Source organism: Bufo bufo, chromosome 1 (genome assembly GCF_905171765.1).
Source record: "Bufo bufo chromosome 1, aBufBuf1.1, whole genome shotgun sequence".
Lineage (NCBI taxonomy): Eukaryota > Metazoa > Chordata > Amphibia > Anura > Bufonidae > Bufo > Bufo bufo.
This window is the reverse complement of record NC_053389.1, coordinates 562,277,608-562,298,996: the sequence shown is the minus strand read 5'-3', so window position 1 is coordinate 562,298,996 and position 21,389 is coordinate 562,277,608. Positions and strand designations below refer to the sequence as shown.

At 42.6% G+C, this 21,389-nt stretch overlaps 1 non-coding gene across 1 annotated transcript; it reads left to right on the top strand.

Annotated features, from left to right (window-relative positions):
* The first annotated feature begins 19,033 nt into the window (after positions 1 to 19,033).
* LOC120987489 lies at positions 19,034 to 19,119 on the top strand. The gene has a single exon (XR_005776086.1). It is a non-coding gene; the product is annotated as a small nucleolar RNA SNORD71 (small nucleolar RNA).
* Positions 19,120 to 21,389: the final 2,270 nt, after the last annotated feature.

Here is a 21,389-nt window from a genome sequence, read left to right as displayed (position 1 = left end):
GAAGAACCGGGGTGCGCCGAGTCAACAAGACAGAAGGAGAAGACAGAAGGAGAACCCCGGAGAGTTGAGAAGACCCCCCCGGATAGCGGAGAAGACAGAAGGAGAACCCCGGAGAGTTGAGAAGACCCCCCCGGATAGCGGAGAAGACAGAAGGAGAACCCCGGAGAGTTGAGAAGACCCCCCGGATAGCGGAGAAGACCCGTCGGGATAGCGGAAGAAGAAGAGCCCCCCCTGGTAAAAGAGCTAATAAAGAAGACAGGGGGCGGCCTCCGGAGCAGAAAAATTAAATATTTTAATACACTGTGTGGTTTATTTGTGTTTTTACCACTTTTCTTGCAGGTGAATGAGTAGGGGTACGATGTACCCCATACTCATTCACTTAGGGTGGGGGGCCGGTATCTGGGGGCCCCCTTATTAAAGGGGGCTCCCAGATTCCGATAAGCCTCCCGCCCGCATACCCCGACAACCAACGGCCAGGGTTGTCGGGAAGGGGCCCTGTCCTCATCAACATGGGGACAGGGTGCTCTGAGGTGGGGGGGCCGCAGTGTGCCCCCTGCCCCAGAGCACCCAACCCCCCCATGTTGAGGGCATGCAGCCTGGTACGGCTCAGGAGGGGGGGGGGGGGGGGGCGCTCGCTCGTCCCCACTCCCTTCCTGGCTGGCCGGGTAGCGTGATTTGGATACGGGTCTGGTATGGATTGTAGGGGGACCCCCTACGCCATTTTTTTCGGCGTAGGGGGGGCTCTCCTTACAACCCATAACAGACCTAAGGGCCCGGTATGCTCCTGAGGGGGGGACCCAGGCCGGATTTTTATTTAAAATCCGGCGGGGACTTCCCCCTCAGGATTCATAACAAACGCCGCACACGTGTAGAATTGGCGGGAATCCAAGTCGGATCTCCCGTCGCTTCTATGACGCGCTTGCTGGGATGTGCTGTCACTATTCCAGTGAGTGCGAGATCTCGGCACCATGTTGCCGAGTATCAGCGCGACGCTGTCGTGCTAAAAGCACAATCTCACAAACACCTACTGTAGTACAGGACGCGTTTTGGCCCGTTTAGCCTTTCTCAACAGCCTTTCTCAACATGCATTCAAGAGGCTGGACGGGCCGAAACGCGTCCTGTACTATATCATTTGTGGATGAAATAAAAGCATATATATTCAGAAGAAAAACGTTGCTGGGATTCTCTCATTACCAGGTGTTTGGGGATTGCCCCTTCCCCGCGCAACGCATACAGGTATCGTGAGCTGTCTATTGGATTTATACAAGCCCTGCACATTCCCCATCACCCAGAAAGCAGCGGAAAGGTGGAAAGACTTAACGGGACAATTAAATTAAAATTCCAAAAGTATTTAGATACACACAAGGTAGAAGCTTTGCCGGTGGTATTATATACCATCCACACTAGTCTGTCACGCTGGACAGGATACAAGATACAACAGAAATCCACAAACAAGTGTCTAGGCCAGAAGCTGGGGATAAAGGTCACCTCCTTACAAATCCCTACCAGCTCTTTCTAGACTACTGTGCCCACGTTCAGACCCTAGAGGTGGGAATAAATGTGCCCCAGTGCCTAAGGCTGAAGATTCCCTAAAATTCCTAAGATGGTGACAGGGGGAAAGAGACAGCTTGCTTCCTCAGACCTGGAGGAGGCAGGCGTCTCTCTAACAGCCTAGACAGAACACACACAAGAAAACAAAACCAACTTATCTTGTCACAGAGCAGATACAGCAAATCCTTCTTTCCTTCCTTCCTTCCACTGAGCAAGATAAAAGCTATAACCCACACAGGACACTGGGAAGGGGCATAATTTAAACTCATACAAACGACCCCACTCAGTGCACCTGAAGGGAGGCGGATACAACTCAACTCCAAAACAAAAACAAAAATCTACACACGTGCTGCTAACCTGGCAGACCTCCGCACATAATCTGAGCAGGGCATGACATAGTCCTACTAGACAAGAAAAGCTTAGTCCTTTTGAAATGTTATTTGGTTCTGTGCCAAGGACAGGGTTACATTTTCTCCAACAGCTGTAAGCAGACTACTCTACCCAGACTTCATACTTGGTAGAGTTGCATGAACATCTCTCAAAGGTGCATTCACGTGGTTTCTCTTTTATGCCAGATCCTAATTGTCTCGAAGGTACACACGCTCTGGTTCCTGGAGATTGGGTAGTCCTGAAGAGGCATGTGAGAAAGACCTTGGAGCCAAGGTTTAATGGTCCATATCAGGTGCAACTGACCACACCCACCACCGTCAAGCTGAACGGGAGACCAGTCTGGGTCCATGCAAGCCTCTGCAAAAAGGTTCTGTAGACAGACAGTCACGAACAGGAAAGCAGTCCTACTGTTACGGATCCAACCAGTTGTGAGAGTAACTTGGATTAGCAGACTACCACAATGCATGTACAGCCTTGCCTGTTTCCTTATTATTTTATGTTTCTGTTCACAGATCAAAGGAGGGAAGCGTAAAAATTCCATCTGGCAACTACATCAGCAGTCTGCCAAGCAGCTGAATGCTACTGACTGTTGGATATGCTCTCACATCCCTGCTAACCACAGAGGGATTCCTCTGATAGGTGTTCCAATTTCAATTAATGATTTGAATCTCACAGACTATAGTTATGATGTCCAAATAGATGTAGATCACACCTCACATAATGCAATTTCTGATCAAGGCATATACTTGGAAATTGCCGATATAATCTCTCCACCCACTATATGTTTGTGTCACGGTGGGGAGTCGGGGAAACTCCCCATCGTATAGTAGGAACTGTTACTAGGCCAGACTACAGTAAAGGGAGCAGGCCACAACCTACAGCCGCCCTAATCCTGACACTGATTTCCTGACTGCATGAGCAAACCCTGAAGGTGGGAGGGCTCATACACTGGAACCTAGATCCTGCTGACCCTCACAGTCCCTGGCATGGGGGTCAGGAATATGAGACAACTGGTTCCTCAGAGAATCAGACGAACCGGAGTCTCCAGCTGCCTAGTAACAGGTGGAGGAAAAAGACCATATGCAGCAACTGAATGGCAGGTAAGTACACAGTGTAACAACAGAACACTAGCAACAACCAACACTTACCTGCCGCAGCAGAGATGGAAAGATGGCACCAAACATAACCGGACCTCCATACGAACACCAGATGCACGGACGCTCCAGCAGTGCTGCATACAGGCTTATGGTTCCCCCTCCGGGAAACCAGCCCCCTCGCGGAGGTACAACACACACAGGGAAAATGTCTTGCACACATGCAGGGACAAACACCAACATCCCAGACATGTAACAACAAACAAGACGTACAACAAACCCTGAACAAAAAAACCCACACAAGTTAAGTTGGGTACATAGAGGATACAAGGGAGAAACTGAGAAGACCTTGATGACCACAAGGGTGGCCCTCACTGGACAGATGGTAAAGCCAGGAGCAGTGAACCACCAGCACAAACCAAGCCTGGAGGAACCCTGAGCTACAGGCTTCCAGCAGAAGCTAAATTGCCCAAAGCGACTACACCTACTTTGTCAGTTTGCCACAGGTATATGTGGGAGAAACAGACTGTAAAAAATGCTACTCTGGCAACTACATCAGCAGTCTGCCAAGCAGCTGAATGCTACTGACTGTTGGATATGCTCTCACATCCCTGCTAACCACAGAGGGATTCCTCTGATAGGTGTTCCAATTTCAATTAATGATTTGAATCTCACAGACTATAGTTATGATGTCCAAATAGATGTAGATCACACCTCACATAATGCAATTTCTGATCAAGGCATATACTTGGAAATTGCCGATATAATCTCTCCACCCACTATATGTTTGTGTCACGGTGGGGAGTCGGGGAAACTCCCCATCGTATAGTAGGAACTGTTACTAGGCCAGACTACAGTAAAGGGAGCAGGCCACAACCTACAGCCGCCCTAATCCTGACACTGATTTCCTGACTGCATGAGCAAACCCTGAAGGTGGGAGGGCTCATACACTGGAACCTAGATCCTGCTGACCCTCACAGTCCCTGGCATGGGGGTCAGGAATATGAGACAACTGGTTCCTCAGAGAATCAGACGAACCGGAGTCTCCAGCTGCCTAGTAACAGGTGGAGGAAAAAGACCATATGCAGCAACTGAATGGCAGGTAAGTACACAGTGTAACAACAGAACACTAGCAACAACCAACACTTACCTGCCGCAGCAGAGATGGAAAGATGGCACCAAACATAACCGGACCTCCATACGAACACCAGATGCACGGACGCTCCAGCAGTGCTGCATACAGGCTTATGGTTCCCCCTCCGGGAAACCAGCCCCCTCGCGGAGGTACAACACACACAGGGAAAATGTCTTGCACACATGCAGGGACAAACACCAACATCCCAGACATGTAACAACAAACAAGACGTACAACAAACCCTGAACAAAAAAACCCACACAAGTTAAGTTGGGTACATAGAGGATACAAGGGAGAAACTGAGAAGACCTTGATGACCACAAGGGTGGCCCTCACTGGACAGATGGTAAAGCCAGGAGCAGTGAACCACCAGCACAAACCAAGCCTGGAGGAACCCTGAGCTACAGGCTTCCAGCAGAAGCTAAATTGCCCAAAGCGACTACACCTACTTTGTCAGTTTGCCACAGGTATATGTGGGGGAAACAGACTGTAAAAAATGCTACTCTGGTATTAAATATGGAATTTAAGGGTGCTCCATGTGACATAGAGGATACTGACTGTAACAGCTTGTGCTTCTGTCCAACTGTGAAAGCTTCTTGTGCCCCCAGGTGTGCCTGCCTGGAAGAAACGGACGAGGACAAACGGCGTTGTGAGACCAAATTAGATGGTAATATCCAATGGTTTCACTACATTTGTGGTAACAGAGCTTACTATGGGGGCATGGGGTAACTGTACCATAGGAAGAGTTGTCCCAGCCATCAAACCATGCTCAAACATTTCATTTACCAGTGTGCCTGAAACTCTTCATGAGATGACTAGAAACAAATGAGAGCTATTCACATCAGCAGATAAAGCCTGGATGTGGTTCACTTCCTGGACAGGTTGGGGAATTGAGTTAGCAAATAAATTAAATAAGTATGCCAGTATCATGGATGGAATTATTAATGAAACCACAAGTTCAATCCATGCCCTTTATGAGGAACTGGCACAAGTCATTAAAGTGGCTCTCCAAAATAGGATGGGCTTAGACTACCTCCTAGCTATAGAGGGTGGGACTTGTGCTTTCATAGGAGAAGAATGCTGTACCTGGGTCGAGGATTCACATGATCCCATAGAGGACCACATGAATAAGGTGGAGGAATTGCAACAAAGGGCCAGAAACATAGCTAAAGAAGGATGGAACCCCTTCTCATGGATGGGGTCCATAGGTGTTTAGTTCAATAATATGATCTCTGACTTGCTGAAGTGCATAGTAGTAGTGATATGATTGGTTTTGACATTGCTAATTGTCTGGAAATTACAAATGTTGTGTATTTCTCGTTGCAGTAGAGGAAACCCCCTCCCTTGAAAATAGATGATACAACAGCCCTGGAGATGACAGTCTGGAAGCTCCCCTGCTGCGGTGTATCTCTGGTTGATGTTGTCATCCACTTAGTGTGTGCTTGTGTGCATTGTGTGGTTTTAATAAAAATATATGAGTGCTTAGGAATAATGACAACTGCTAGACAGACCGAAATTGATGCTTACATCGCATGGTCTATGCAGCTTATCTGTATACTCTGTGATATACTGGCTGTCTAAGGTGTCATTTGTTTGCTTATGTAGGTTAGTAGTTAGAAAAGAGATGCACAAACGATACAATGGAGCCTTCAGAGGAAACATCTACAATGTGAAGAGATGCTGCACCGCCCTCAGAAATTGAAACAAGAGGAGGGAAATGTTAAAGAACTATCCAACTTTCCTGTGACATCCATTTTATAAATTACTTTTGTGGTTACATTTCTGTGTGCCTATAAGAAGATGAAGATGGGGATGACATAAGTAAAAACTAAAGAAGTTAGCAAGTGTGTGTTGATGTGTTAAGATAAGTTGTGTACGTACTAAACAAGCAGTGTGCATTTCTTGCTAAAAAGCATGTCTCAGCAATTAACCCTTCAGTAGATTATTAGTGTACCAATCAGAAGTCATTATTGGAATCTTTGTAAACCAATTATATCAATACTTTAAGAGGTTACACCCTTGGAATGGGTATAAATAAAGGGCCTAGGACACTCCCAATTTGGGATCCTGGCAGAATTTTAACCTGTGTGATGACTTCTGTCATTTTCCTCCATCGACGTCATTCACCTTGAACATGTGGCTCGATCCTCACGTGACTGACTCTAGGTCTGCCACAACACCATTATACAGCTCTGCAATTGCAGCAAACCGTTCTTGTTATTGGGGTGCAAGAGCTGTTTGATACAGCCATTAGCAGCGTTTATTACAAGGAAATATTTATATGTCTTATTTGCCCATGTGCGGTGCAGTTATATGTTCTAAAGCATTTTTTGGCTTGTATTATTGGGGGGAAAAAGGGCTTATTAGCCATTGTGTGGTGAAGTGCAAAATGTACAGCCTTTTTGTTGTGTATTAGTGGCAAAAGAAAAATATATTTGCCGTTCAGCGGGGCAGTTTTATGTTCTAAAGCCCTTTTTGTCGTGCGTTAGTGGCAAAAGAAAAATATATTTGCCTTTCAGTGGTGCAGTTATATGTTCTAAAGCCCCTTTTGTCGTGTACTTGTGGCAAAATATAAATATATTTGCTGTTCAGCGGTGCAGTTATATGTTCTAAAGCCCTTTTTGCCATGTTTTAGTTTCAAAAGTAAAATATATTTTCCGTTCAGCGGTGCAGTTATATGTTCTAAAGCCCTTAATGCTTTATGTAAGTGGCAAAATAAAATATATTTGCTGTTCAGCGGTGCAGTTATATGTTCTAAAGCCCTTTTTGCCATGTATTAGTGGCAAAAATAAAATATATTTGCATTTCAGCAGTGCAGTTATATGTTCTAAAGCCCTTTTTGACATGTATTAGTGGCAAAAGTAAAATATATTTTCCGTTCACCGTTGCAGTTATATGCTCTAAAGCCCTTTTTGCCGTGTATTAGTGACAAAAGTAAAATATATTTGCCGCTCAGCGGTGCAGTTATATGTTCTAAAGCCTTCTGTGGCGTGTATAAGTTGAAAAAAATAAGGGCCTATTTGCCGTTCAGTGGTGCAGTTATATGTTCTAAAGCCCTTTTTGCTGTATATTAGTGGCAAAAGTAAAATATAGTTGCAATTCAGCGGTGCAGTTATATGTTCTAAAGCCCTTTTTGTCATGTATTAGGGGCAAAAGTAAAATGTATTTGCTGTTCAGAGGTGTAGGTATATGTTCCAAAGCCCTTTTTGCTGTGTATTAGTGGCAAAATAAAAATAAATTTGCCATTCAGTGGTAAAGTTATATGTTCTAAAGCCTTCTGTGGTGTGTATAAGTGGCAAAATAAAATATATTTGCCGTTTAGCGGTGCCGTTATATGTTCTAAAGCCCCTTTTGCCATGTATTAGTGGCAAAAGTAAAATATATTTTCCGTTCAGCGGTGCAGTTATATGTTCTAAAGCCTTCCGTGGCATGTATAAATATATGTAAAAATAAGGGCTTATTTTCCGTTCAGCGGTGCTGTTATATGTTCTACAGCCTTCTGTGGCGTGTATAAGTCGAAAAAAATAAGGGCCTATTTGCCGTTCAGCGGTGCAGTTATATATTTTAAATCCCTTTTTGCAGTGCATTAGTGCAAAAGTAAAATATATTTGCCATTCAGCGGTGCAGTTATATGTTCTAAAGCCCTTTTTGTCATGTATTAGGGGCAAAAGTAAAATTTATTTGCTGTTCAGCGGTGCAGTTATATGTTCTAAAGCCCTTTTTGCTGTGTATTAGTGGCAAAAGTAAAATATATTTTCCGTTCAGCGGTCCAGTTATATGTTCTAAAGCCTTTCGTTGCATGTATAAATATATGTAAAAATAAGGGCCTATTTGCCGTTCAGCGGTGCAGTTATATGTTCTAAAGCACTTTTTACTGACAGGGAATGTCCCACAGGATTGGCGCATGGCAAATGTGGTGCCAATATTCAAAAAAGGTCCAAAAACAGAGCCTGGAAACTATAGGCCGGTAAGTTTAACATCTGTTGTGGGTAAACTGTTTGAAGGTTTTCTAAAAGATGCTATCTAAGAGCATCTCAACGGAAATAAGAAAATAACGCCATATCAACATGGCTTCATGAGGGATCGGTCATACCAAACTAATTTAATCAGTTTCTATGAGGAGGTATGTTCTAGACTTGACAGCGGCGAATCAATGGATGTCGTAGATCTGGACTTCTCCAAAGCATTTGACACTGTACCACATAAAAGGTTAATATATAAAATGAGAATGCTTGGACTGGGAGAAAACGTCTGTATGTGGGTAAGTAACTGGCTCAATGATAGAAAACAGAGGGTGTTTATTAACATAACACACTCAGATTGGGTCACTGTCACTAGTGGGGTACCTCAGGGGTCAGTATTGGGCCCTATTCTCTTCAATATATTTATTAATGATCTTGTAGAAGGCTTGCATAGTAAAGTATCAATTTTCGCAGATGACACTAAACTGTGTAAAGTAATTAACATTGAAGACGACAGTATACTACTACAGAGGGATCTGAATAGATTGGAGGCTTGGGCAGATAAGTGGCAGATGAGGTTTAACACAGACAAATGTAAAGTTATGCACATGGGAAGGAATAATGCAAGTCACCCATACATACTAAATGGTAAAACACTCGGTAACACTGACATGGAAAAGGATCTAGGAATTTTAATAAACAGCAAACTAAGCTGCAAAAACCAGTGTCAGGCAGCTGCAGCCAAGGCCAATAAGATAATGGGTTGCATCAAAAGGGGCATAGAACATAGTCCTACCACTTTACAAATCGCCAATCAGACCACACATGGAGTACTGTGTACAGTGCTGGGCTCCTGTAAACAAGGCAGACATAGCAGAGCTGGAGAGGGTCCAGAGGAGGGCAACTAAAGTAATAACTGGAATGGGGCAACTATAGTACCATGAAAGATTATCAAAATTAGGGTTATTCACTTTACAAAAAAAGACAACTGAGGGGAGATCTAATTAATATGTATAAATATATCAGGGGTCAGTACAGAGATCTATCCCATCATCTATATATCCCCAGGACTGTGACTGTGACGAGAGGACATCCTCTGCGTCTGGAGGAAAGAAGGTTTGTACACAAACATAGAAGAGGATTCTTTACCGTAAGAGCAGTGAGACTATGGAACTTTCTGCCTGAGGAGGTGGTGATGGTGAGTGCAATAAAGGAATTCAATAGGGGCCTGGATATATTTCTAGAGTGTAATAATATTACAGGCTATAGCTACTAGAGAGGGGTTGTTGATCCAGGGAGTTAGCGTGATTGGCTTTTACCTCACAGGTTTTTGTTTTTTTTCCCTTCCTCTGGATCAACTTGCAGGATGACAGGCCGAACTGGATGGACAAATGTCTTTTTTCGGCCTTATGTACTATGTTACTATGTTACTTTTTGCAGTGTATTAGTGGCAAAAGTAAAATATATTTGCCGTTCAGCGGTGCAGTTATATGTTCTAAAGCCCTTTTTTCCGTGTATTCGTGGCAAAAGTAAAATATATTTGCCATTCAGCGGTGCAGTTATATGTTCTAAAGCCCTTTTTGTCGTATATTAGTGGGAAAATATAAATTTATTTGCCGTTCAGTGGTGCAGTTACATGTACTAAAGCATTCTGTGACGTGTATAAGTCGAAAAAAATAAGGGCCTATTTGCCGTTCAGTGGTGCAGTTATATGTTCTAAAGCCCTTTTTGCCGTATATTACTGGCAAAAGTAAAATATATTTGCTGTTCAGTGGTGCAGTTATATATTTTAAAGCCCTTTTTGAAGTGTATTAGTGCAAAAGTAAAATATATTTGCCATTCAGCGGTGCAGTTATATGTTCTAAAGCCCTTTATGTCATGTATTAGTGGCAAAAGTAAAATTTATTTGCTCTTTAGCGGTGCAGTTATATGTTCTAAAGCCCTTTTTGCTGTGTATTAGTGGCAAAAGTAAAATATATTTGCTGTTTAGCGGTGCAGTTATATGTTCTAAAGCCTTCTGTGGTGTGTATAAGTGGCAAAATAAAATATATTTTCAGTTTAGCGGTGCAGTTATATGTTCTAAAGCCCTTTTTGCCATGTATTAGTGGCAAAAGTAAAATATATTTTCCGTTCAGCGGTGCAGTTATATGTTCTAAAGCCTTCCGTGGCGTGTATAAATATATGTAAAAATAAGGGCCTATTTGCCGTTTAGCGGTACAGTTATATGTTCTAAAGCCCTTTTTGCCGTGTATTAGTGGCAATAGTAAAATATGTTTGCCGTTCAGCGGTTCAGTTATATGTTCTAAAGCCCTTTTTTCCGTGTATTCGTGGCAAGAGTAAAATATATTTGCCATTCAGCGGTGCAGTTATATGTTCTAAAGCCCTTTTTGTCGTATATTAGTGGCAAAATATAAATATATTTGCCATTCAGCGGTGCAGTTATATGTTCTAAAGCCTTCTGCGGTGTGTATGTCGAAAAAAATAAGGGCCTATTTGCCATTCAGCGGTGCAGTTATATGCTCTAAAGCCCTTTTTGCCGTGTATTAGTGGCAAAAGTAAAATATATTTGCCATTCAGCAGTGCAGTTATATATTCTAAAGCCCTTTTTTCCCTGTATTCGTGGCAAAAGTAAAATATATTTGCCGTTCAGCTGTGCAGTTATATGTTCTAAAGCCCTTTTTGTCGTATATTAGTGGCAAAATATAAATATATTTGCTGTTCAGCAGTGCAGTTATATGTTTTAAAGCCCTTTTTGTCGTATATTAGTGGGAAAATATAAATATATTTGCCGTTCAGCGGTGCAGTTATATGTTCTAAAGCCTTCTGTGGCGTGTATAGGTGGAAAAAAAATTGCGTCTATTTGCCATTCAGCGGTGCAGTTATATGTTCTAAATCCTTCTGTGGCGTGTATAGGTGGAAAAAAATAAGGGCCTATTTGTCGTTCAGCAGTGCATTTATATGTTCTAAAGATGTTTTTTGTGTGTATTAGTAGGAAAAAAAGGGTTTATTAGCCGTTGTGTAGTAAAGTGATAAAATTACAGACTTTGGATGTTTTAATTTCCTTTTTATTTATTTATTTTGTCTGATAGTATGTCAGTCAGAGAAGTGCCAGGCCCTTCACAGGGTAGTGGCAGAGGCCTAAATGTTTATGGCACAGGCAGAGGTTGCAGCAGAGTAAGGGGCCGTGGCAGCAGGGGTCACTTCGAGAGGCCTGAGCTCCCAGTGTCAGCTAGCAGTCGTGTATTGACCAGCAACCCAGCGGTTCTTGAATGGTTGACCCGATCGTCGCAAGTGACATCAGACACCCACAGCCAAGAGTCGTGGGTTCGTCAGACACAACCCTTAGTTGGCATGGCCTGGGAGCAGGCCCTGTGCCCTCTCCTGTTCTCAACCTGCCACTGTCCTTTTCTGTTCCCTCAGCCAGAGAAGTATTGTATGCTGTAAGCTCAGCTCCACTATACAGTGAGGACGAGCTACTAGAATACAGTCATCAGCTACTGGCAAGATGTGGAGGAGACATCCACCGCTTCCTCCACTAGACGGGAAAGTAGTCATGAGGAGAGTGGCGTGGGAGCTGGTGTTGCAAGCAATCAGGCTCCTGACCCAGTGACGGTTGAGGAGGACATCAGTGACGTGCAGACAGTACTCGATGATGATGATGTAGCTGATCGCACTTGGGAGTCTGTGACAAAGGGGCTTCATCATCAGGAGAAGAGGGTGGCAGCTTGCCCGTAAGGCAGCGGTGGAGCCAGCAAGTCACTAGCGTGGCTGAGAGTCAGCAGGGTGGCAGCAGTGGGAGGTTGGTAACCAAACGTGCCACCCCTTTCGCAGAAGCCTACATGCCTGTGAAGTAGCGGTGCACCAGTTCGGGGAGGCAGTGATGTCACCGCGCTCACCACGTGGTGAGCGCGGTGACGTCACCACAGGCCTTTTTGCAGGTCCTGAAGAAAAGAAGATACCGGCAGTGTGATCAAGTGGATGAGGTGAGTTGTTTTTTTTTAACCCCTCAATAGACATTTTATTTAGCATTCTGTTTTAAGAATGCTATTATTTTATGTTATAACCATGTTATAACCATGTTATAACGGAAAATAATAAAGTGAAGTTCGGGTCCCCATTGACTTAAATGGGACCGGGTTCGGGGTGAAGTTCGGGTCAAATTCGGTCGAACCAGGCGAACCCGAACTTCCACAAGTTCGTTCAACCATTTAATGAGGGCTTTCCATTGAGACAAAGAAGGGCATCTATCACCATCCATCTGAGAACGATGGCTTTGCATATCAAAAATGGTTATTCACGCAGAAATATCCGGACATAATGAGGATATGTAGCCTCATCTAAGACACCAAATAAACATTTAAAAGGAAGAGTGGGAAGTGGAGATCTGAGAGAAACTTAACAACCTCTTCCCAGAACTTGTGCATATATGGGCAGGCCCAAATAAGGTGCCAGAAGTTTGCGTCCTCTCTATACAGTTGTGAGGGTGACAAATAACTTTGATGTAGGATGCATACTTGAATGAACTTGTTGTTAACAGCGGGGGATACATAGAGAGGATATTCAAGCATATCTGAGATGTCCTCTTCTGTAAGATCAGGGATCATGGCCCTCCACTTCCCAACAGCAGGGATCTGTACAGTCTGTAGTTTAGTGCCCAATAAATGAGTATATAAAGCAGATATAAATCCACGTGGTCCTTGTGATCGGAAAACTCTGATAAAGGGGTAGTTAGAAATAACAATCTCTGTACCTGAAAAGTGTGTATGTAAGGCATGTCGTAACTGCAAATACCTATAGACAGTGAAAAAGTGTCCCGCAGGACATCAAAGGTGCAAAAAACATTATTCTCAAACGCATCTCCCAGGGAACATACCCTATGAGTTTTCCAAAACCCAGAGTCTTGGAGAGACTGTAAAAAAGGGAATACTGGGTTGTCCCACGAAGGGGTTTCAGCCATATGTCCCTGAAAGCCATGTATGCCCTTAATAGCCTCCCACAAGTGTATAGGCACCCTGTGTATAGGAAGCAGTACCCTGGGGACTAGAGAAGGTTGTTCCAACTCTGGCCATAAGGATCTGACATTCAGGTACTGGGCTGTAACATAAAAGTTTAATCCTAAAAACCCATTTAATATTCCAGGAGAATAGGGCTCCCCAGATCCCAATAGAATGTCAGCTCATAATGGCCACTAAGGGGAGAAGATGTCAAGGAGAACTTTACAGCTGAGTGAGTCAGTTCTCCTTCTCACTATTTAGCAATTTGGCATCCTAACACATAATATATACAATATATTCCTTATTTTACTGGGATAACCCTTTTAGTACCTAGTTAGCCCCAAAACACTAACAATGAATGGATATTAAGCCACTGGATCACTATCGATCATAGTGATAGTGAATTACTAAAGATCACAGGTGATAAACTACCCACAACTGTATTACCAGGGACTGGATACTGCTATATTGAAAATTATAATAAAGTATATGTTACGGACAGTGGGTGTGAAACTACTGCATCAACCAGTTTGACTTTGGGCTAATCCTAAGGCAATCCTCTGATATTCACCCTTTAAACCCTATACAGGGATCAGGACTTTACTAAGGGGAGTCACCAGGCTGCTACCTCCTGCAGTGGTGTACAGCTTACCAACAGAGGTCAAAAACACCAATGGGAAGCCGCAGGGGATCAGGCAAAACTGGTAGTCAATAACATTGCAGGCAGAGTACGTGCAAATCCAAGAAACAGGCCAAAGGTCAGGGCAGTCAACAGAGGATCCATATGGTAAATGGGAACAAGTCAGGCCAGACAACCAAGGGTCACAATCCAGGAATCAAGCAGAAATCGGTACATTGGCACAAAATCAGATACAGTGCAACTTAGCAGGAACTAGAAGACTAGTGAACCTATTACTCAGGCAGAGAATTAGACATACAGCACAGCATATATAGCAGACGTGGAATAGTAAATTGGAAACAGCCTAGAAGCAGAACACAGAGCCACTTAGGGTATTAACCACTGCAATACTACAGAAGGAGGTGAGGTTCAATGAAGAGACACAGGGTGAGTAGAACTGTCAACGTCATTATAATTGGGATCATCAAAAAGAAAACAGTGAGTCATCATGGAGGCATCCAAGGGTAGAAAGATGTCACTGATAAACCAGAACAATTATCTGTGTCACCTGGGACCCATTAGTTTATGCACTGATGGATCACCATGCACTGTACTATGGTAACATACAGTACTTGAATTTCAGAAATTTTGTGCAGTTGTGGGGTTTATTTTACCTATGATATGAACCCAAACAGTCTTTATTTCTAGTTGTGAAGAATAGCTTCAGTGATATCCAGGTACAATAATTATGGCATTAAGAAAGTATTCACTACAATTAGCATGCACTATGTTCAAGAAGGTGTCATTGTGCCTAAAGAATAACTGAGAAGCTTCTCTCTTCGTACTTTGTTAACCAATAAAAATGTAATCCTAATTGTCCACACAGTAAATGGAATAAAAGGAATATTCTTTCATATGTGTGTACATGAAGCATTGCAAATTCTTCTATAACTTTTTTTTGGATGAGCTGAGGACACGCCAAGTTTTAGATGTTTACTGTTCAACAGAAATGTTTTGTAAGTTCTGATTTAAATATTGTGAGGAATCCTGGAGCTAAAATGTCCATGATTTTTTTGTGTAGTAAAATATGGAAAAGCTTCTCAGAGGGTGTTACTCTGAGAGATGAATTGAATCCAGGAATGTATTTCTTTTTAAAATTTCAGGCTAATGGGTAGAATTTTGAACCTAGTAGACTGAGATGAGCAAATTGATTCTACAGAAATCAAATTTATTTCAAATTTCCCAAAAGCTGTATCAGCGTATCCAAAACTTTTGACCCTCAAGAATCACTCAAAATGGCATCCATCATTTTACAGATCAGAAGACAAAGAAGATACAGTAGGATCAAATGACCCTGGACAGTGGCCTACCCCAGTGAGCTTGCCCATAGTGCCTTGCAGGCAGTGTGATTTTCCATGTACTAACTAGACTATGGCTATGATTAAGGATGTTTTTCATCTTAAACATGTGAGCGAGTTTTAGTTTACTGTATTTTGTACTGCACCTTTGTAGATATGTTGCAATAGAAGAAACTGCTTTAATGAGATTGCCCTGTAGTGCTGTAGCTTCCTTTATCTATTTGCGCTGCTCCTTCATCCTTCGTGCACATGGAACACCTCCAATTAAAGTCAGTGTGCTGGCTTTGGCTATTTTTTATTGCCTTTAGGAGTAAAGATAGATTTACACTGCCCAATAATTGGGCAGATTATCGGGAATGAACATTCCTGCAAATGCTCGTTCCTGATAATCTGCCATCTGTCACTAAGGGGTCTTGTGCTAGGGTGCAGCCTTTTCATGGTAGCACTTTAGCCGAAGCTAACGCTAAAACAAAGGACTAAAGTTCCGGGCCCTCAGCTACCTGAGGTAGTTGAGGGCTTGGGACAAAGATCAGATACCATAATAAGCTGTCTCTAATCAAGTGATCTGTGATACACTGTATCACGGCAATCACTGAAAAATCACTGGGGCTGCTGGAAAGAGATAAGAGAGGTGAAAAAGTCTTTGGTGTCCTGTTCAGGTCCCCCAGTGTCCTGATCCCCCCTCCTTCTCCATAGCCCCAAACTGTAAAACAAAATGGTGCACTCATGCACAATAGGTTACTGTGTTCAGGCTTTTCCTGTAGCACAGTAACAATCAGGAACCGTTACCACAGATTGTTGGTAATTGGGTGTCAGTTATTGTGTGTCCATTCATTGTCAGGCAGTGGGCATCCATTACTGGGTGTCTGTTTCTGTCCGTCCATCACTGTTGATCAATAAGCATCCGTTACTGTCCGTTCATTACTGCCGATCAATGAGTATCTTTTACTGTGCATTACTGATGGTCACGGGCATCTGTTGCTGGGAGTCTCTTACTGTCTGTTTGTTACTGTTGGTTACTAGGTGTCCATTACTGTTCGTCTGTTACTGTCGGTCAGTAGACATCCGTTACTAAGCGTCCATTAATGCCTCATTCAACATCCAGCATAGAGGCAGGGCAGAGTGCTGGTTGCAGAGTGCTATTGCATTTGTGTTTTTAAGCGTCCATTAATGTTTGCCAGTTACTGGTGGTCAGTGGGTGTCTATTACTGTCCGTCCTTTAGTATTTTTAAGTGGGCATCCATTACTGTCCTTCCATTATGGTCTGTTACCGTTGGTAGTTGGTGACTGTTACTGTCTGTCACTGGGCGTCCATTACTGTCTGTCACTGGTCATCCTTTACTCTCCATCACTGGATGTCAGTTACTGTCCATTATTGTCCATCACTGAGCATTCACTATTGTCCATCACTGGATGTCAGTTAATGTCCGTTACTGTCCATCCCTGGGTGTCCATTAATGTCCATCATTGAACGTTCGTTATTGTCTATTATATCATTACTGAGCTTGTTTTACTTTGTACATTTCTTTGTTTTTTACCTACTGGGCTTTATAACAAAAAATTGCTCAAGGCTGTGTAGTGTGGAGCAAGTATATGAGTTTTTATGCTCCAACAGATGAGATGTGGACTCCCACAAGTATCAAGGTCCAGGTGCTTCAACACTACCTGATGAAGTGAAAAGAGGGCCTACTACAAAAAGATAGCAATCTATCTTATTCAAATTGGTACCTATATTAGTTTTGTTTTATTTTTTAAAAAATCAGAAGAAATGCTTATCTTCCTTGAGTTCCAGGAAAAAAGTAGTTTATCATGTTTGAGTCCTCCACAGTTGGACAATCATTTAAGTCTGAGGATGTTTCAGAACATCGCTTTCTTCACCCTGTCCCTGCCATTGATACACAACTAAAGCGTGAAAAAAGATATAGCAACCACGGAAGAAGGAGGGAGACCCACTGCTTTTACTGACCCAATTACCAATCAAAAACAGGCCTTTAAAATGACCTATGTTTTGAAACGTACCATACGATTTTCAATTATTAATTTTATTTAATACTAAAAAGGGTAGTTTAGGGGGGTCTTTTCAGGAAGCAAATTTATTCTTATTTTCTGTTTAGTTTGTGGCATTTCCTGGTAAAACAAAGTTCTTCTGACAGATCGGAAGAACTAAAAAATAATGGTGATGTGAGCTCTCCCTAAGGATGAGTTGTGTTTTTTTGTTTTTTTTGCTGATGCAGATCCTCTACACTGCATTACCGGCTCAGCCACATCCCTTGGCAGAATGATTCTCACAGACAGCTGAACCACCAAAAGAATCAAATACCGTAGTCATTTCCACATACTGAGTCCAATAAGGTTTAGTAGACATGGCTATACAAATAAAATGCATGTTGGTTGGACCAGCTGTTTATGGTAGAACCAACCGACCATCTAATGTGTATAGGCTCCCCCCTAACTCTCCCCCAGGGACAAAGAATTAGGCAGGTTGGATTTCAAGTACCCAATCCTTTCATTCCCAGGGAGATATGCCACTGCCAGAGGAGTCTGCCAGTGACCTCCTGCCCCTCTTCCTACTGACAGCATGTGCTTGATTGACTAATCTGAGCAGACATATGCATGAGGGGATTGGTAGTGGTAATGACTGCTTTCATAACAGTCAACATGAGGAGTTAGGTGCAACACTGGTGCCTCCATAGCTGAAGCCCACAGAACTAGTGAGCTTGGGGGATGGTTAAATTCTGTATTGAAGCCTCATAAGTCTCAGTACCATGGGACAATGACCTAGGAAAGTGTCATGGGTTTGGTTGGTAAATGCAAGGATTCATCCAGCCTTCTTCATACACTGCATGTGCTGAACATATTTGTGTTAGGCTACTTTTGCACAGAAGAGATACAGGTCTTTCCATTATACCATTTCTCTGTAGGTACCATTCCTAGTTTTGCTGGAATAAAAATGCTGTCCAAATACTAAACGTGTAAAAGAATCCTGAATGTAGTTGTTGTTCACCACATAAAATAGGAATATTTTGATTGAATTACATCTTGATTGAAGAGAACCTGCTGTTTAGAAGCTTTTGAATCTGAAAATGCTTTCCATCCAAAGCCTATACACAAATGACGAAGTGGGTGGATTTCAGTAATCCCTTTGCAACCATCACCCTCTGTAGATATCAACAATGCAAAGTCCATTAGTTTGGTCCCAAGCTTCAAAAACATCAATAATGTTTAGTTCCTCACTCTGCTAAAACAGTGACATACCTAAAATAAGTACTTTAATTTTACAATGTTAAAAAAATCAGCAAAACTATTTCTACAGACATATGGTGATTTCCTTTTAACAATAGCATCAGGAGGGCATTAACTTTAAGAGGTTGTCCAGGCTTTTTAACCCCTTCACGACCGCAATCTGTATATATACGTGATAGCTGCACATACCCCGTGCAGCTACCACGTGTATAGACGTCATGGCAGCTCTTTAATTCAAGCGCTGCAAAGCTCTTGGATTAAAGCTTCTGCCTCTGCACTGCTGCTGTCACGGACAGCATACAGTTCAGTAATGCCGGCAAGGGACCAATCAGAGTGGCCCCTTGGCGACAATCGATCCGATTGGATAGTCTGTGCAGACTAATCAATCGGATCGCGGCAGTGTTAAAATGCCGGTTTCAGGCTTTGATCTGCGCTCTGCAGATCAGAGCCTGAAATCAGGTAATGTGTCCTCGTGCCCCCCCGATCTGTGCCCCCATCTGTGCCCCCCATCTATGCCTCTCCAAGCCCCCCTTTGTGTCTGCCTGCCGCTGAAGCGCTTATCTCTTGCCTCCTGCGGTCCGCCCCCTCCCCGCCCCATAAATTCCTCCTGCCCCATCAATGCTGGCCGTGACACCCCCCCTTTCCAGTGCTGCCCCCATGCCCCCATGTCGTGCGGTCCCCCTGCTGTGTGTGATGGTGGCGGCTCCATTCCTGAGCCGCCGCCATCAGCAGAGAGTGTCAGCTCTATGCTGACACTCTGCTGTAACCCCATAGATGCCGCGGCATCCATGTGGTTAATAGAGGGAGGGGGCTCCCTCTCTCCACCATCGGGGCTGCTGCCCTGCGACCGCAGCGCCCGACGTTTGCTATGGCAACCGGACGCTTTGCAAAAGCGTCCGCTGTTGCCACCTACAGGGCATCTGATTGTATTATACTTTGCAATGCAAGAGCATTGCAAAGTATAGTACAGCCATCAGCCCCACTGTATCTTCAAGATCCAAGAGGGACTTGATAAAAAAAAAAGTGAAAATAATAAAAGTAAAAATAAATAAATAAAAATGTAAATTTAAAAAAATAAATAGCTTTTTCCTATAAAAAATATTTTAAATAATACACATATAAGGTATCACCGCGTCCGTAACGACCGTTTCTATAAATATATCACATGATAGACCCCGTCCGATAAACACCATAAATATTTGTTTTTAAAAACTGTGTAAAAAAAGCCATTTTTGTCACCTTACATCACAAAAAGTGCAACAGCAAGCGATCAAAAAGGCTTATGACCCCCAAAATAGTACCAATCAAACCATTACCCCATCCCGAAAAAAATGATACCCTATTTAAGACAGTCGTCCAAAAAATAAAAAAGCTATGGCTCTCAGACTATGGAGACATTAAAACATCATTTTTTTGGTTTCAGAAATGCTATTATTGTGTAAAACTTTAATAAAAATAAGAAAAAGTATACATATTAGGTATTGCCACGTCCGTAACGATCTGCTCTATAAAACTGTCGCATGACCTAACCCCTCAGATAAACGCTGTAAAAATAAATAAATAAATAAAAACTGTTCCAAAACAGCCAATTTTTTGGTCACCTTGCCCCATAAAGTGTAATAATGAATGATCAAAAAATACTATGTACTTTTTCAAAATTGCTTTATTATGTAAAACTGAAACAAACAAACAAAGAAAGTAGACATATTTGATATTATTGCGTCCGTAACAACCTGCTCTATAAAAATAGCACATGATCTACCCTGTCAGATGAATCTTGTAAAAAAAAAAAAAAACTGTGCCAAAACAGCCATTTTTCAGTTACCTTGCCTCACAAAAAACTTAATATAGAGCAATTAAAAATCATATGTACCCCAAAATAGTACCAATAAAACTGGCACCTTATCCCCTAGTTTGAAAAAATAGGGTCACTTTTTGGGAGTTTCTACTATATGGGTATGGGGGCTTTAAATGGGACATGGCATCTAAAACCAGTTTAGCAAAATCTACCTTCCAAAAACCATACGGCGTTCCTATCCTTCTGCGCCCTGCCGTGCGCCCTTACATCAGTTTACGACCACATGTGGGGTGTTTCTGTAAACCGCAGAATCAGGGAAATAAATGTTGAGTTTTGTTTGGCTGTTAACCCTCAATGTGTTAAAGAAAAAAATGTAATAAAATGGAAAATCTGCCAAAAAAGTGAAATTTTGAAATTTTATCTCCATTTTCCTTTAATTCTTGTGGAACACCTAAACTGTTAACAAAGTTTGTAAAATCAGTTTTGAGTAACTTGAGGGGTGTAGTTTCTACAATATGGTCATTTATGGGGGGTTTCCACTATGTAAGCCCCACAAAGTGACTTCAGACCTGACCCTGGTCCTTAAGAACTGCTTCTAAACTTCTAAGCCTTCTAACGTCCTAAAATATTTTAATGACATTTCCAAAACGATGCCAACATAAAGTAGATATATGGGAAATATTAAGTAGTAAATATTTTATTAGGTATGACTTTCTGTTTTAGAAGCAGAGAAATTGAAATTTTGAAAATTGTGAATTTTTCTATTTTTTTTATAAATTTGGGATTTTTTCATAATTAAAGGTGAAATATATTGACTCAAAGTTATGACTATCATGGAGTACAATATGTCAAGAGAAAACAATCTCAGAATGGCTTGGATAAATAAAAGTGTTCCAAAGCAATTACCACATAAAGTGAAGCATGTCAGATTTGTAAATTTTGACCTGGACACTGGGGCATCAATGACCCTTGGTCATGAAAGGGTTAATATTGATGATCTATCCTCAGGATAGGTCATCTATCAATATCAGATTGGCGAGGGTCCGACACAGCACCTTCGCTGATCAGCTGTATGTGGAGACAGCGCGCGCAGTGCGCACATGCAGTCTCCCTACTCTCTTCCTGCTCTCTACTTTATATCTATGGGACCACAGCAGCGGACAGGAAAATGGAAGGGAGACACCACCTGCACACTGTGTGCGCCATCTCCCTGTACAGCTGATCGGCGGGGGTGCTGGGTGTCCG